Genomic DNA, 16,838 nt, shown 5'->3' on the forward strand with positions numbered 1-16,838 from the left:
TGCCAATATGAATAAATATTACTTACAATAGGGGCCTGCACATGCAGGAAGGCCAACAGCCTAGAGCTCACTGCTCAATAGAAGAGTCTCACTGACTACAATATGGATAATTAAATCCAATACAATTTACTGCTCAACATAGCATCTCTAATGCTTGGTTCAGTACCAATTTAACCTCAGTCATATACAATAACCAAAACCTTCGTTGTCCACTATATCACCTCATACAATAATTTCCTTTATTACAATTTATCTCCCATACACAATACAAAATGACCTATGAGATCTCATACATATATGAGTCTTTACAATATACCGATTTGGCTTACAAAAGATAATTATATTTACAATACAATTCACATAAACAAAATGTATCTCATGTCGGCCTAAGTGCCAGTATACTTCATTGCTGGTGCAATCTGGATGCCAGTGAGTATGCCTATTAGTGTCGATGCCTACGGTGTATGAAGTCTGCGATGTCGGTACCTATGTAGAAACTTGTTGCCGGTTGGTTGCTAGTTGGTTTCCATCAACAACAACATCAACTATTCTCATTAGAGTGTAGAATGCCAATAGTCAAACTATCATATCAATTAGACAAGTGCAACTTGCATGTGTGTAAATTTAATTAAATTTTGATAAATTTATACCAATTAGATAAGATCTATCTATATACCAATTTGATAAATTTATACCAATTAGATAAGATCTATCAACAAATATATTAATTTAAATTAAATACAAGTACACATATTCACAAGAAAAAAAGTAGGTGGATACAAGATCACACCCCTTGAGATTCAAATGAGGTTAAGCCTAGAACAAAGTATAGATATAGAAAACAAAGTTACTAAGCAGTGATAGAAGTAATAGATGGAGTAGGTAGAGAATCCCAATTACCTAGCCTACCCCATACATTAGCGAGGTTCAAAGTGACATCATGTACATCTTATTACTCATCAATATCCTTATCTTTACCTTTATCATAAGTGTGAGTTGTTGGAATTGTCAAAGCCTTGAGAGGGAACCAATTGGAAGAATCAATAGCAATCCACCTAAGAACAACATCAACCAATTTCCTAGTGTCCCTAGAAGGCCACCTAGAAGTGGTACCCTAAGGGGGAAGCAAAATAGAGTAGTGTAGGCTTTCCCATGATGCACTATTGTGATGGCCATGAAAGTGAGGAGGTAAGTTTGGTACTGATGTTTCCAACTCACAACACAACATCCACTTTTAATGACAAAAAAAAATAGGAAACTCAAGAAATTAGACTAATTTTCCTTCATTACCCTCCAAAATATTTCTTTGACACTGAAAAATAAAACCCATTTAACTACAATCTGAAAATTATCTTTTTTGGAATAAATTTATAAGATTATAAATTTGTCATTTGGAGTAATATTGCTTTCCTATATGTGTATGAATAAAAAATTACTAATTAGTGAAAGCTAACTAGAGTGACACTATTTGTAAACTTTCTATGCTAATTACATGCATGAAATAAAACATAACTAAAGGAAAATCTCACAAAATCACTAAAAGCCCAATTTGAGGCCTCATATGAAGGACTTTGGCTCAACAAAAGTGTGAAGATTTGGTCAAATGGAGTATATTATATTGGAATATTTTTGAACTCTTCAAGATGCTTCTCCATGTAAAATTTCAGCTCTCTTTGACAATCGTGTCAAAAGTTATGACCGCTAGAAGTCACTACATCATTCTCCTCCAATTCGAAAGAACACAACTCCTACAAGTATTTGTCCTCAAACTACTACTACTTAACTTGATCCATGTTCTTAAATTCCCACTCTATAATCCATTTATTTTCTAATCGTGCTATAACACCTCACTAGGGAACCCCAAAGGACAACACAACAACTAACTAACCTCAAGGAGGCAAACACATTTTTTTTAAGAGAGATACATTAACTCATTAAACTATGATAATGAAAAACATAGTATTAGATATGAGAATAACTTATCTAAGCACAAGTGGAAAAATCTTAAATCAATAACACCTCTATCCTCTAAGGTCCCCTAACATCGCTACAAGGCAATGCTATCACATACTAAGGCATAAGAATGAAATCTAATCTAACCATTGCATAACAAGATGCTTAAACATAAGTAAATGAATACTCACTTAGAAATTGAATCTAATAATAATTACACCAAATAATTACTCCTAGGATCTAAGTTCATTTTAAATCCCAAATCCAAATGTTCCTAAGATCACTTTCTCCATAAACATATAACCATAACATCTAATCATAACACATGATTACATTGCTCATGAAACAACATTTAATGCATTAGGTTTAACATATTATTTATTAAGATTTTAATAGTCCACAAAGGATAGATGGTACCAACAATGAACTATCTAAACTCATATTACAGTCACAAAGTTAACATCATTACATTAAATAATTATTGCATCTTTCTCTCAATGATAGTGTTCTTATTATATTAAGAATATAAATGGAAACCTATTATAGGTACATGAATGAATCATTACATAAGAGAATACTACTGCATCATGATTCTAAAACTCTTGCATATGAAGAAGACATAATCCATCCATGAAGTCACGAATGTAACACCAAGATTCCCAATGGATGAAAGCATCAACCACCCGACCATGTGGAACCAAAAGGTCCATCCCCATGATTTGGAGAATTATCTAAGGCCCCATACACACCAACATACCTTTGAGGCTGACACCAACATATCCATGGAAAAGCAATGAACACACAAATGCAAAAATCACAAGGACTAGAACAACATAACACTAGCTACCAGATACTTCTGCATGACACATAGGTTAAGGTTCTAGGACACACTTAGGGGAGAGTGTCATCACATTCCATCAAAATGAGTGATCCTATCATCCCTCTTTCCCCAATGCTCATGTGATGTACCCATGTAGAATCGAATCTACCTCTTGTGAGGACAAGGAGGTAAATTTTTCCAATAGGCATTCTCAATCTCATACTGAGTCTGTAGGAGCACTCTGGGTCACTAATTTTTAATGTGAGATCTACCTTACCCCCTAATTCATTTAATTAATTTATTACTTTTTTTTAAAACTCCCACTGAGATTATCCTGGCAACCACTTTGGGTCGTGACACCTACTTGGAAGCCACTGTACCCCTAACATGTTCCTAGCCACCGCTAGCCCGTGGTTCTTAACATGAAACATAAATGCATAGGATCATATGAAGCATCACATAGCTTAAAAATTATATTTAATATATATCATAAGCTTGTCCATAAATCATATCTGATCAACATCACATCCTCTTATCCAAATGCACTCAAGGTACCATCATAAATGCAAAATCAGCAATCCTAAATGGGAGAATGCATAGAAATAAAAGGGGAAACATGAATCCACTTTAGAACACTAAATCAGCCTCTATAACATGCATATAAAAATTTAAAAACCAAATAAAAAATCCCTAGACTAACTTAGACTAAAATGGGTCCAAAAAACTAAATCGAAAAGCCAAACCAGGTTGACTTTGGGCTAAGAATTCGACAAATAGGCTAACCCAAAAGAGAAATCTAACTAAATATATTTGATAGGGGTGAAACCCCTTTCTATAAATTCATTTAGGTCACTCCCAAGACAAATAATAAAACTACAGGAAACCAAACACTAAAAATAGTCCAGAAATACACTACATAGAGAACACATACTTCATTTTTCAATCAAACAAATAGAAATGAATGCATTAAAATTTCAGAATCAAAGCATGGCATAGAAAACATAGATAATACAACCCTTTCAAATCAACAAATAATTTTAATTCATAGAAATTAATTATCACAATAATTCCAACATGGAAGTAGAAGAAAATGGACAACAAAGATGGAAGGCCAACCCCTGCACGTTCAACTCCACACAAACAAAAATTTCAGGAAATAAAGCAATCATTCAGGTCACAAAAATCACAAAAACCAATCTCCAACAAGTCACACAAAACCCTCTCCCAAATATTCATAAAACTCTCTCCATAGTTCCCCTTTTTATTCAATGAAAATATTGCTCTACAATGCCACACATAAATATCCTCTCAAACTCCAAATTTTTCTGGCAATTATTCAAGAATTCTCTTGGCATCAATACATATAACAAAACATGTTATTTCCTACACAAAACCATTCCCAAAAATGAGAGTTATTGTTTGTACAAGAAACAACCACATTTCCCAACCAATCACAACTAATCATAAATTCATATAAACCAAGCTTATACTAATAATACACTTATAACATATTATCCCTCTAAGAATATATTTTGCATATAAGTATTTATTGACACCAATAAATCCTCAATTAAATCCTCAAATTATTCCCTCATAAAAAATAGGGTTGGAAAAATAGGAGAACATAAACATAAATAAACATATTCCATGTTATAATATTTAATACAACCCGAAACACACATATTAAATGCAAAGGGTGACATTATACTAATTGCACCAAAACTTAATAAAATAGACATTTAATTTATAAATTACTATTAATAATAGTTATCCATATACCAAAATAAATCATTAATAATTCAAATTAAATAAAATAGAATTAAAGGGATAAAGCATAATTACTCACATAGCCATCCACAAGACCACATAACCAAAATGGTTATTAAACCAAAGGTAAGGCAATCAAGACAAGGGTCAAAACCAAGACACAACTAGGGTTAGGTATTGTAGGGCCTTATTGCCACCTTTGATCAACTATCATTGGGAAAGTATGCATGCTCAAACCTATAGAACCAGGTGGAGTTTCTGTCTAGTACCTTCCACGGGGGCCTCACTTAGTGAACCTGGGTTATATCATGTACATTCGTGGCATAATAAATAATCCCCCTATTTTCAAAAAATATTTCCTTTAACTCCTTTCTTGTCAAGCCCTCCAAATACATAGCCCGAATTAAAAACCCCCCTCATTTTCTCTAGATATTGTATGTATCAATTTTTTCTTTAACATTTACCATACCCCTTTATATTTCTATCTTAAGTTATGATAAAGAGTTGGTTGGGTTTTAAGAATAATCCTAGATTTGGTAGAAGGTACTAATATTAATTGATGGGTTGCATAAAATGTTTTGGGTTAAAATTTTCAAATAACCTTAGGCGGGCTTTTGTTTTAATTTTTCATTGACTGGCTCAACCGGTAAGATCTCCTCTTGAGTTGTCTCTAAGGGTTTTATCTCATTGTGTTAACTGGCCTCGTGCTTAGGCTTTTGTTGTTTTACCAGTTGGTATATTTTTTCATTAATCTTCACACACATTTTTTATGTGCCTAAGTAATGTGTTAGTGCTTGTAAATCCCCTCATATGTCCTAGTAACTTCGTATTTAAAGCACGTGCTTTAAGTCACTCTTAAGTAATGGTCCCACCTGGGAGTCATTGGGTTATCATTGAAGTCTATATCGTATTCAATTGATCCACCGAGAATATGTGGAAGTCCACGATATAGTCTATCCAACACCCAAATTGTACCATTGTTCATTCTTAATAATTAATTGAAAAACAAAATCTGGTTATATTTGATATTTTAATTAATTAAAAATCACATCAATGGTACAGTCTGGGTGCTACAAAGGTCATTCGTAATAGAAGCATATTTTTAGTGATGCCCTTCTTGAAGCTTCAATGACCTGACGGTGTCCGTGTGTCCATCCACATGTCGATGAAACTATGTGTCCTGAAAATGTTAAAAATCCATCTTACCTACTCACCGATGCACATGTGGATGGACACATCAGAATGAATGACCATCGAAAGAATTTTTTTTTCAATCAACCAATCATTGTAGACAATTTTTCCATTACTTTAGCATTCCTATAGTTTCCAGTTTTTTAAACATATAAATAATTTAATAAAATTGATGTCATCAATAATAATTGCAGGGCTGAATTGTCAAAGTAAAAAAAAAAAAAAGCATTCACAATCTCTGTAATTTTTCACTTTTTTTTTATGGAAAACATATATATTACTAATGATTTAAAAGTATAAAAAAATTTGTAAGGATTATGGAAAGACCTTAGGAATCCAAACTATCGTGTCAAAAAAAGTAATTTAGTAGAATCATTGTAAAACCCATATACGTTCTTCATATTATAAAACAAAAGAAAAACCAAAAAAGTCTCTTACAAAATATGTGAAAAATATAGCCCATGGGCTTATACATTGTTCAGATTATAAAACAAAAAATTGAATCTTGAAATTGTTGGAGCAATGACATGCAAGAAGAAGAAATGAAGGGGCAAATCAATCCTTAAACTTGGAATAGATTAGTCTTGGAATGTCTACCCCTGCCACACCTGAAGTCTTGGCTATGGTTCATCATCAGAACTTGAAGACCAAACTTCATCTTCAATAACCAATACATGATGCTCTGATTCATAGTTTGTGCCAAACCCTACCTCATTGATGTATTCCTTGAGCCAATCCCTACCTTTATTGAACTTCAGACCTAAAACTCTCTGCACAAATCTCATATGCTTGATAATTTCTTCTGTTCTTGCTACAAACACATCCACTAATAGCCCAGAAAGAATAGGCATCATGCAAACTTGTCTATTCCTACAACGAGTTGCATAATAGTCATGTGGGAGTGGAATGGTGAAACAGTCATCAATATTATCAACCACTATTTCAATTTCTCCCAAAAAATGTTGTTGAAGGGATTCTAACACAAGTGCATGGTCTTCACCTTTTCTTCTCTCACCCTAATAATCAAAGCTAGGAATATAGCATGGATGTTTGTATTCACTCTGTATCTATGAGAAGTCATGATGAAATCCTCCCCTAGGATTTTTTTGACTTCATGAATAATGAGGGGGTTGAAATAATTCAAAACTCCTAAGAGGCACCTATCTGAAATTTCCCCAAGAAAAGCCATTTGTTGTCTGATAGAAATTAATCGGATAGGAGAATCCATAGATGCAAAGATAAAAAAAGTAGCAAGGAAAATGGTGGGAAAATCACAGGAAAATGAAAGAATTGAAACGTGAATTGAAATGGAATGCAAAAAGACACCAAAAAGAGAAGCTTCAAAAACCTATATATATCTAGAAAACTAAATAATCAATAGAGAGATCATAAATGTGATATGAGTAAAGGTCTTGGAAATCCAAAAAATATATCCATCACAAAATCTTCTCAGTCACGTCATACATCATTTGTCCATCAACATGTGTGAGGGCAAGGTAAGAATTTAAGGAGTTAAACTAAATATTAAATCACTATTAAATGAGAAAAAATGAATTTTGAGGAGAGACCAAAGTCGTCATCTTTTTGGTTTAAGCCTAAAGACCTCCCTATAAACCCTAAAATTACACATGCAATCCTTGTCTCTTTTTGTTATAATCTTGCGGTGACTTCCTGTAGCTGGTTTTTGGTCTCTTAAGTCATAACTTAAGCCTTTCGCATCACTTTTGTGATCAGCCCATTCTTGAAAGCCATCGAGTTGCACGTGCTTTAAGTCACTCCTAAGTCATGGTCTCGTTGGGAGATCATCAATCCCTATGAATTGACAATACCAATGTGGACAGATCAGTGATATCATGCCCTTAGGAGAGGCTATGATTCTATCTTTCCTACTTGCCTATGCACATGTGGATGGACATGCAAAAAGAGAAATATTTTTGGTGAGATTCTGTGTCCCGATGACATTTAAACATCATCCTGCCGACTCGTCGATGCATATATGGATGTACACATTAGAAGAAATGACCATCGGCAAAATCTTCTAACACATCTCAATGACTCAGGGATGGTGGAGGTTGCTAAACCATGACAGATATGTGGCGTCCACGTCATCAAATAGTGCAATCAATAGATTGATACCAAGAGGGAGATGATGACACATATGGGAAAGTTCAGCATGCAACAAATTAGTTTTTGGTACAATCAAAAGTCATTGATGATGGTTTTAAAATATTTTAACTACCTAATGATGTCAAGTGTTGCACATGTGTTGCAAAATTGACCATCAGTTAAAAAAATTGTGAATATTTTTCAAATTTTACAAACGACAGTTGATCAAATCAAATCAACGATGAAGTTTTAAAGTTGCTAAACTGCTCATTGCAAGGAATGAAAGCATCAATTTGAAAGAATTTTCTCAATTTTGAGAAAAAACTCAATTGAAGGCGAAAGAAATTACAAGCTTGAGCTCTAGATATTGTGTTGTAGAGAAGATAAAGAAGAATTGTAGACAAGGGAATTTGGACAGTGAGTTGGCTTGTGTTCCCATTTTCTTGTATCACTTTGTAATTTCTGAAATTTTAGAGGCTAAAAAAATTAGAAACCACAACCATAGCAAGCAGAAAACCAAAAAAAAATCTTTAGGGTTCGTCCATAAAATTAAGAAACTAGAAAACATGTCAACCTTATCCAAAGCCTTTAGAGCAGAGGGCCCTAAACCCAAAAGACAAAATAAGGAGACAAACCTCTAAGATGACCTATTTTCTCAATTTCCAAGGTCTTCTCAAAGACCAAGAACTGTAGGGTATGCAAATATATTTCATGACTCAAAGGAATTGTAAAGAAGCTTATATGTCATTTAGAGGTCATAACATTTCAAAATAGTTTTACATAGAATCAAATAGAGAAGTGTTTTAGTGTAATCCCTGGAGCCTAGGGTTGGATCGATTGGTATTCCCAAATTTATTTGTAAATGTGGACTTGATTAGAGTAATTTCAAAGCAATACAATCCTAATACAAGGTGCATTCAATCAATTTACATGAACCTGGTTGAAATTAGTAAAGCCACTATTTGTCAAGTGTTTGACATGGAGGATGTAGCAGGTAAGACATGGTTATCAACCTAGGTAGATTGAAAGAAAAATATCAGAGTGTTGAGGAGATTTATAGGAGAAAGTGGCTAGGCCCAAGTTGGGTAAAACTTTTCAAAAGTTTGAAAAAACAAACCTACCACCTTATAGTGTTGAGTTGTTTCACAAGTATTTTTAGATGACTTGTTATGTTGTGTGTTAAGTGCTTGGTTTTGAGGGAAAGATACACATGCCTGAGGTACTTACAGTGTTGATTTGTGATGTCCAAAGCAGTGTTGAAAATACACCTTTTGGCATCCTCGCTTTGTAGCAGAAGGGATTCACAATGCCCTAATCTATATCCAAAGGGATAGTTCAACGGTCATTCAAATGGTATTCCTTATTGATGCATATGTTACTATTTTTCGGACAGAGAAATAGATTTTGGAGTAATGATTTGTGCATTAAGAAATTTTATGATGATGGAACAAGGTGTCCTATGCAGTTGTGGAGATTTATTTAGGATTGTGGTTTTTGATGAAAATAGGGTAGACAACTAAGAGGGGGGTGAATCAATTGTCACCAAAACTTGCAGTATTTTATTTTAATTTCTGATCTGATAATTAACAATGAAATCATAAATCAACAACACAATATGAGCACACATAACACCAATATTTTTGACATGGAAAACCCGGTCAAGGGAAAAACCACAGTGGGAACTGATGCAGAGCATCCTGGAAAACCAATCACAACTCTAGGATCATGCTGATCCATCCATATTTTCATCATGAGAACAATTCATTAGAGGCATATTTCATCATACTTGAACAATCAATCAATCAAGAAAACATAAACTTAATCTAGGTATCAAACTTGCCAACTTGTTGTCCCCTTGAATAGACCTGTACACAGAGGTCTATAAATATCTAACAAGATAAACCCACCTCAATCCCTTTGGTAAAACCCTGAGTAAATGGATTACAAACAACATATCCAAAAATTATCCACATCCAACAATTCGATTAAAAGTTATGGTCGTTGCATTGAGACTCATTTTTGTTGTCCCCAAACAAAGCATGCATGCCTAGTCCGCCTAGGGCATCAAATATCTTTCAAAAAACAAACCCATATCATCCCAAAACAATTTCACATGAACCCTTTATGGATTTAATTTCATAATGTGTAATTAATTAAATTTTTCAATGGTTTAATCATTATATAAAGACAAATCATTGCCTGCAACTCCATTGAAGATAATTTAAAACCAGTTTTCACCAAAATCTTCATAACTTTCACAAATATAAACAAAAATGACTCAAACCAAAAGGAAAAGAAAGATGATTCACATATTTTTCCAATAAATATATTTAGAGGTCATAATTATTCTATATGAGTCCATACCATACACCGCAACATGATTGTTCTCAGGAAACCTCAAATCTGAAATCAACAACTTTCACCAAACATTCTATAATTTCTTCATTTCTAAAAATAATCACTCTAAACCAAAAGGAAAAGAAATAAAATTCACATATCTAAATATCCATTATATATATACAAATATTTCCAGGCCATACATGGTCGTACAAGGCCTGGAACCAACATAAAAATTGAAAAGCCAATCAAAATAACAATAGTAGAATGCACCAAAATGTATCAAAATGTTCTCCTTTCTTTCCTTTCTTCCCTTTTTGATTTGGAATGACCATACAATGCCTTTTTATAGACTCTTCGTCAGTTTTTACCTTACAACTACCTCTCATAACCAACTTTTAACCCCTTTTACAACTTTTGTTGCATTTTTGCAACTTTGCTTGACAGCATTTTGTTGTCAAGTTGACAACTTTTGCACTTTTGCACAAATGACTTCATGGCTTTAAAAAAAACCTTCAATACATGTCCAAATGACCATTTAACAATCTTATACATTCTTATTACCATTTCAAGGGTCATTTCACAATTTTTAACCCATTTGACCAATTAAGACCTTAACTAAGACAATTTAACAACTTTTTACAAATGACTCTAATTAGCCTTACATATTGATTCACCATGACTTAAAATGAACAAAAAAACTCAAATGTGATTGAATTTACTCATGAATTGTATTTTATCTTCTTGTAGCCTCTTGGTGCTTAGGTACTCCTGCACCATACTCCTGACCTTGAAATGTTTCCATGTCCCGTGGAAATGCTCTGGTTAAGAACCTGCAAACAAAACATTGTCTCTTCATCTTCATTACTGGATTGATGCCTCCGCTACGCTATCTCTATCTTTCAACTATGACTCCTATCAATGGAGTGTATGTTGGCTGCCTCTAAGGTGCACCTCTAATCTGAAGTCCACTCCTCCAAGCTGCTAAAAACACCAATAACCTTTGTCCCTCACTTGGGAGTCCCTTCATGCCTCTCTCCCCAGGACTTTTAATGACACCCAATGGACCATCTTCTCTGGCCCTCTTGATCGACCTTCTTGTCTGCCCTAATGAAGCGAGAAAACATGCACCTACAACTATAAAAACTCAATAACAAGAATCAAATCCAAAACCTTTGCTCAACCCAAAATTTTTCATGTAGATTGCCTCTTTTGGCACTCTATCTACACGCTCAGAATCTTCTGAGATCTGATACCAATTTGATGCAGAGCATCCTGGAAAACCAATCAAAATAACAATAGTAGAATGCACCAAAATGTATCAAAATGTTCTCCTTTCTTCTCTTTCTTCCCTTTTTGATTTGGAATGACCATACAATGCCTTTTTATAGACTCTTGTTCAGTTTTGATCTTACAACTACCTCTCATAACCAACTTTTAACTCCTTTTGCAACTTTGCTTGACAACATTTTGTTGCCAAGTTGACAACTTTTACACTTTTGCACAAATGACTTCATGGCTTTATAAAAACCTTCAATACATGTCCAAATGACCATTTAACAATCTTATACATTCTTATTACCATTTCAAGGGTCATTTCACAATTTTTAACCCATTTGACCAATTAAGACCTTAACTAGGACAATTTGACAACTTTTTACAAATGGCTCTAATTAGCCTTACATATTGATTCACCGTGACTTAAAATGAACATAAAAACTCAAATGTGATTGGGTTTACTCATGAATTGTATTTTATCTTCTTGTAGCCTCTTGGTGCTTAGGTACTCCTGCACCAAGAACCTACCCACAATATGATGATACACTACCTAGAGCTCACTGCTCAAAAATAACAAAGACAAACAAACCTAGGAAGGCTCACTGCCTTACAAATAGATTCAGATCACTTTTGGAAACTCATGAACTGAGAAATAGCATCCTTAATGCCTAGTTACAGTTTTGGTTAAGCACATAACATCTCTTACACTTCTCCACACTTCTTCTCTACTTTTGAATGATTAATACATTATTCGCACATTCCACACATTTGTAGCATACTCAATTACAAAGATATAACATTTATTTATACATGATATCAACCTTGGACCAATATCATCAAGGTTGGCTCAACATGCATTGCCTAATTACAAAATATAACCATACATGCTACAATAACACATGCAAACTAAAATAATGTTAGCTAAGACATAGCATGGACCTAAATCACCACTTCGAATATGAAACACCTCCAAGAGTTATGTATCAAACATCTGCAACATGCTACAATCACCATGTTGGTCAAGAACATGAAAAAAACCACCAAATCAAAGAAAAATCACCAATAACACATGCTATAACCAATTACAAAATATAACCATACACACTACAATAGCACATGCAAACTAAAACAATGTTAGCTAAGACATAGCATGGACCTAAATCACCACTTCAAATATGAAACACCTCCAAGAGTTATGTATCAAACATCTGCAACATGCTACAATCACCATGTTGGTCAAGAACATGAAAAAAACCACCGAATCAAAGAAAAATCATCAATAACGCACTCACCAATCAATGTGGATCATCAACACGAATAACACACACTATAGAAACATCCACAAGAATCCTGAATTACAGCAACAACATCTGCACCAACTCAAATTATGAAAATCACATCATCATCATACCAAACATCAAAAACATTAACTGAACTGACTGTCAGCTTGGAAAAATCACTTGTGGAGCACCAAATCTTGAATTTATTGAATTGAGGACACACATCAATGTCCAAAACATATTCTCAGATCTGCAACACAAGATATTACAATGCAGGGCAATGCAGATCAAAATATTGAACACTGGCAATACTGAACAACAAGAAAATTGGCCTCAGCATAGATACTCATAACTCACTCAAATATTCATCAGACGTTTGACACTTGTACTAAATCAACTAGAGATATCACTCCATAAACCCTTTAATTTGCAAACACTAATCATCAATATACAACATAAACCAACTAATTGAACTTAACTGCAACACTACACTAGACAGAGAAAATATGTTGACAACAATGACAACACATCTCTCAGATATCATTAAAGCACATATTTTTAGAAATCACTCAAACATCCAACAATCTCCCCCTTTGGCATTAATGGCAACATATTATTTAAAAAACAATGAATGTCAAAGAAATCAACAACTCTCTCAAACAACTCTTTCCCTTTACAAACATCTCTCCACTCTACAAATATCTCTCCCCCTTATATTATTACATATTTTTTCACATGAAACTCTCCCCCTTTGACATAAATGATAAAAAAACATATTTGTGAACATATAATCACACAAATTTGAACATCAAACTACTCCCCCTGAATAGCAGCCACCTCATCAATACAGATCACAAGATATGACTGTGAAATGCACCAGACTAGTACAAATCAATGCACCTTAGTTCCGATTAGGAGGGAAAATCACCCCTAACTTCTCTCTAAGATACTCAAAAGTATCTTTAGGCACAGGCTTCATGAAAATATCTATAACATATTCCTTTGTAAACACATATTCCAACCATTTCTTTGTCATTTACCTTCTCTCCCAGAAAATGAAACTTGATAGATACATGCTTAGTTTTTTAATGCAACACCGGATTCTTATAAATATTAATAGCACTTGAATTATCACAGTAAATAGCAATAAGCTCATCATACACAACTCTAATATCTTTTAACATATGCTTCATTCAAACCACCTGAGTACAATTTTTAGCAACAACAATATATTATGCCTTTGCAGTAGATAGAGAAATGGAATTCTGCTTCTTACTCAACCATGAAACCAATCTCTTACCCAAGAAAAATGTACCACCACTAACTTACTCTTATGGTCATCAACATCACCTTCCTAATCAACATTTGTAAAAGCACTCAAAGTAAAATCATTATCTTTAGAGTACCATAAACCAAAATCAATAGTTTCTTTCAAATATCTAAAGATTCTTTTAATAGCAACACCATGAGATTCCTTAGGATAAGCTTGAAATCTAGCAATAAGACAAACAACATTATTGATATTTTTGTCTAGTTTGAGTCAAATATAGTAGTCCACCAATCATAAATCTATATCTGGTCTGATTTGCTTTAGGGGAATCATCATCCTCAGTCAACTTACATCTGGTTACCATAGGGGTTCCAACTGGCTTTGAGTCATCTAATCCAAACTTCTTCAACAATCCCTTCATATACCTTGACTAAGATATGAAGATACCTTTATCTAACTGATTGATTTGCAATCCCAAAAAGAATTTCATATCACCAATCATAGACATCTCAAATTAATTATGTATCTCATCAGTTAACTTCTTACACAAACTATCATTACCTCCAAAAATAATGTCATCAACAAAACTACAACAATCAAAATGTTATCATGATTAATCTTGAAGTACATATTACTATCATTAGTGCCTTTGTTGAATCCTAGCTTCAACAGATATTTATCCAATATAGCATACCAAGATATGGGGGCTTTCTTCAACCCATACAAATCTTTCCTCAACCAGCAAACCATATCTTTTTGATCATTCAATTTGAAATCCATCTGGTTTCTCAATGTACACTTCTTCTTCCAACTCACCATTTAGAAATGTTGACTTGACATCCATCTGATAGAATTTGAAATCCTTGTAATTAGCATAAGCAAGAAATAATCTCACAGCTTCAATTCATTCCACAGAAGAATGCAGATTACAAGTGGAGCTAATCTTATTTTATTGAAAGTGTGCATCATAGTTCTATGAGATAAGACAAAAGAGTTAAAGGAAGGTGTTTAAAGGCTCTCGCTGAATCTACCGGTGAATCATGAAGATGCCTCAAGTGCATGAAATCAAATGATATGCACTGGACCAACAAAGAAGACATAATGTGGTACCAGAATAGTTGAAGTGTGATGGGTTTGTCACCTTGACAAACCAGTTGAGATATGGTTTGGTCTAATGATGAAGAAGACAAGGCTACAGTAGTTGCAGATAGAGAATCCAACCAGCATGCAGATGCCTCAGATGGAAACAATTGAAGGTTGACGACATGGTGTCATCAAGAATGCCTACCGGTAAGTATGAGAACTGGTAAGAGTGCAAAGAGGCTAAGTGATGTGCTCCTTCCTGATAAAGATGAGAATATGGTGGATTGATATGTTTGGCAACTGGCAAATGTGTTCCATCGGTAGTGCAGAAAATTTCAAACATGATGGTTAACCAGTAAAGTGTGAGATAACGACAGGGTTAGAGATAACAACGGGCAGAAAAGAAGGACCAGTTGTGTGAGATAACAACTGGTAGAAAAGGACCGGTTGTGTGTGGATTGTCGGTAACCAAGTATAGCCAACACAGAGCTCTTTGTTGAGATGGATATCAACAAAGATGTCAAGTGGAGTTGAGATGGAATGCATGCGCAGGTTGATGAAGTGTTTGTCTGTGAGGTAGATGGTGGTAGGTCAACGTTTATGTTGACTGCGTGATTCATGGGATGTGCAGTAGAGGTTTGTGGCTTGAAGTCAGATGGAAAACAAAGATCCAATATAGGTTGTTTGACCAAATCAAGGTAGGTGAAGGGAACCACGAAACCATTCTTGTTGATCAACCAATAAATCTGCAGACAAGTTAAACACAGATTGCTAAAAATAGGTGTGACATGACAATGGTGGGATTGATTGATGGGTTACACTTCATCAATCGAGGTGATCAAATTGGATGAGATCTGATTGGATTTGGTTTGCCTCAAGTTCGATGAGGAAACCCTAACCACCCAAAGTTTGAATTGGTTTTTGGTGGGAAAAACAATTTATAAATATGGAAGCCAAAATTGATGAGGGTTGCCACTAAATGGGAGAGAGTTATTGCATGTGAGAAGAAATTAGTCAATTTCTCACCAAGAAGGAGAAGAAGAGACTGAGAGTGAGAAATAACAGGGTTGAAGTGTTCAACCGGCAACAGAGAGAGAACTGCAGTCAGTCTTTGAGTTTGACAGAGTAAACCGGTAGTGATAGAACCAACACAAGAAGATTTGCAGAGGACTGTAGAGAAGGGAAGCAAGAGAACCAGTAGGGTGTAGTACTGGTGGAGAGCACCAATAAAATAGAATGAGTCAGAAGAGGAGAGTAACGATAGAGAGCATAATTGATAGAGAGAGAGAATCGACAAAAAAGAGGAAAGGACTAAACCAGTGAAGGTGCAGCAGAGAGTAAGTTGCATCAGAAGATAGAGTTGCACCAGAGAGGTGAGTAGAGAATCGATAGAGAATCTGAGAGAGGATAACTAGTAGAGAGATTTCTAGATGAAGTTACAAACTTCATTTGCAACATGGCTATTACTTTTGTAATTGATTATTTTTATTGAAGACCACTGAGTTGGAGCTCAGTGTAGGGGTTGTAGCTCCTTGGGTTGGTGCCCTAAATCAAGGGTTGGTTCCCTAAACATTATAATCAGAGATTTATTGTGAGGCTGGATTGTAGTAGTAGACTCCAGCAACATTTTTCATTGAGGTTTTTATCATCTTGGGTTTTCCTCGTATATTCTAGCGTTATGTGATGTCACTTTGTATGTGTGATTGCATTATGATAATCTCCCATCTAACTGGTATGTCTGCATTCTGTTAGA

This window comes from Cryptomeria japonica, chromosome 6, assembly GCF_030272615.1.
Source record: "Cryptomeria japonica chromosome 6, Sugi_1.0, whole genome shotgun sequence".
Classification (NCBI taxonomy): domain Eukaryota; kingdom Viridiplantae; phylum Streptophyta; class Pinopsida; order Cupressales; family Cupressaceae; genus Cryptomeria; species Cryptomeria japonica.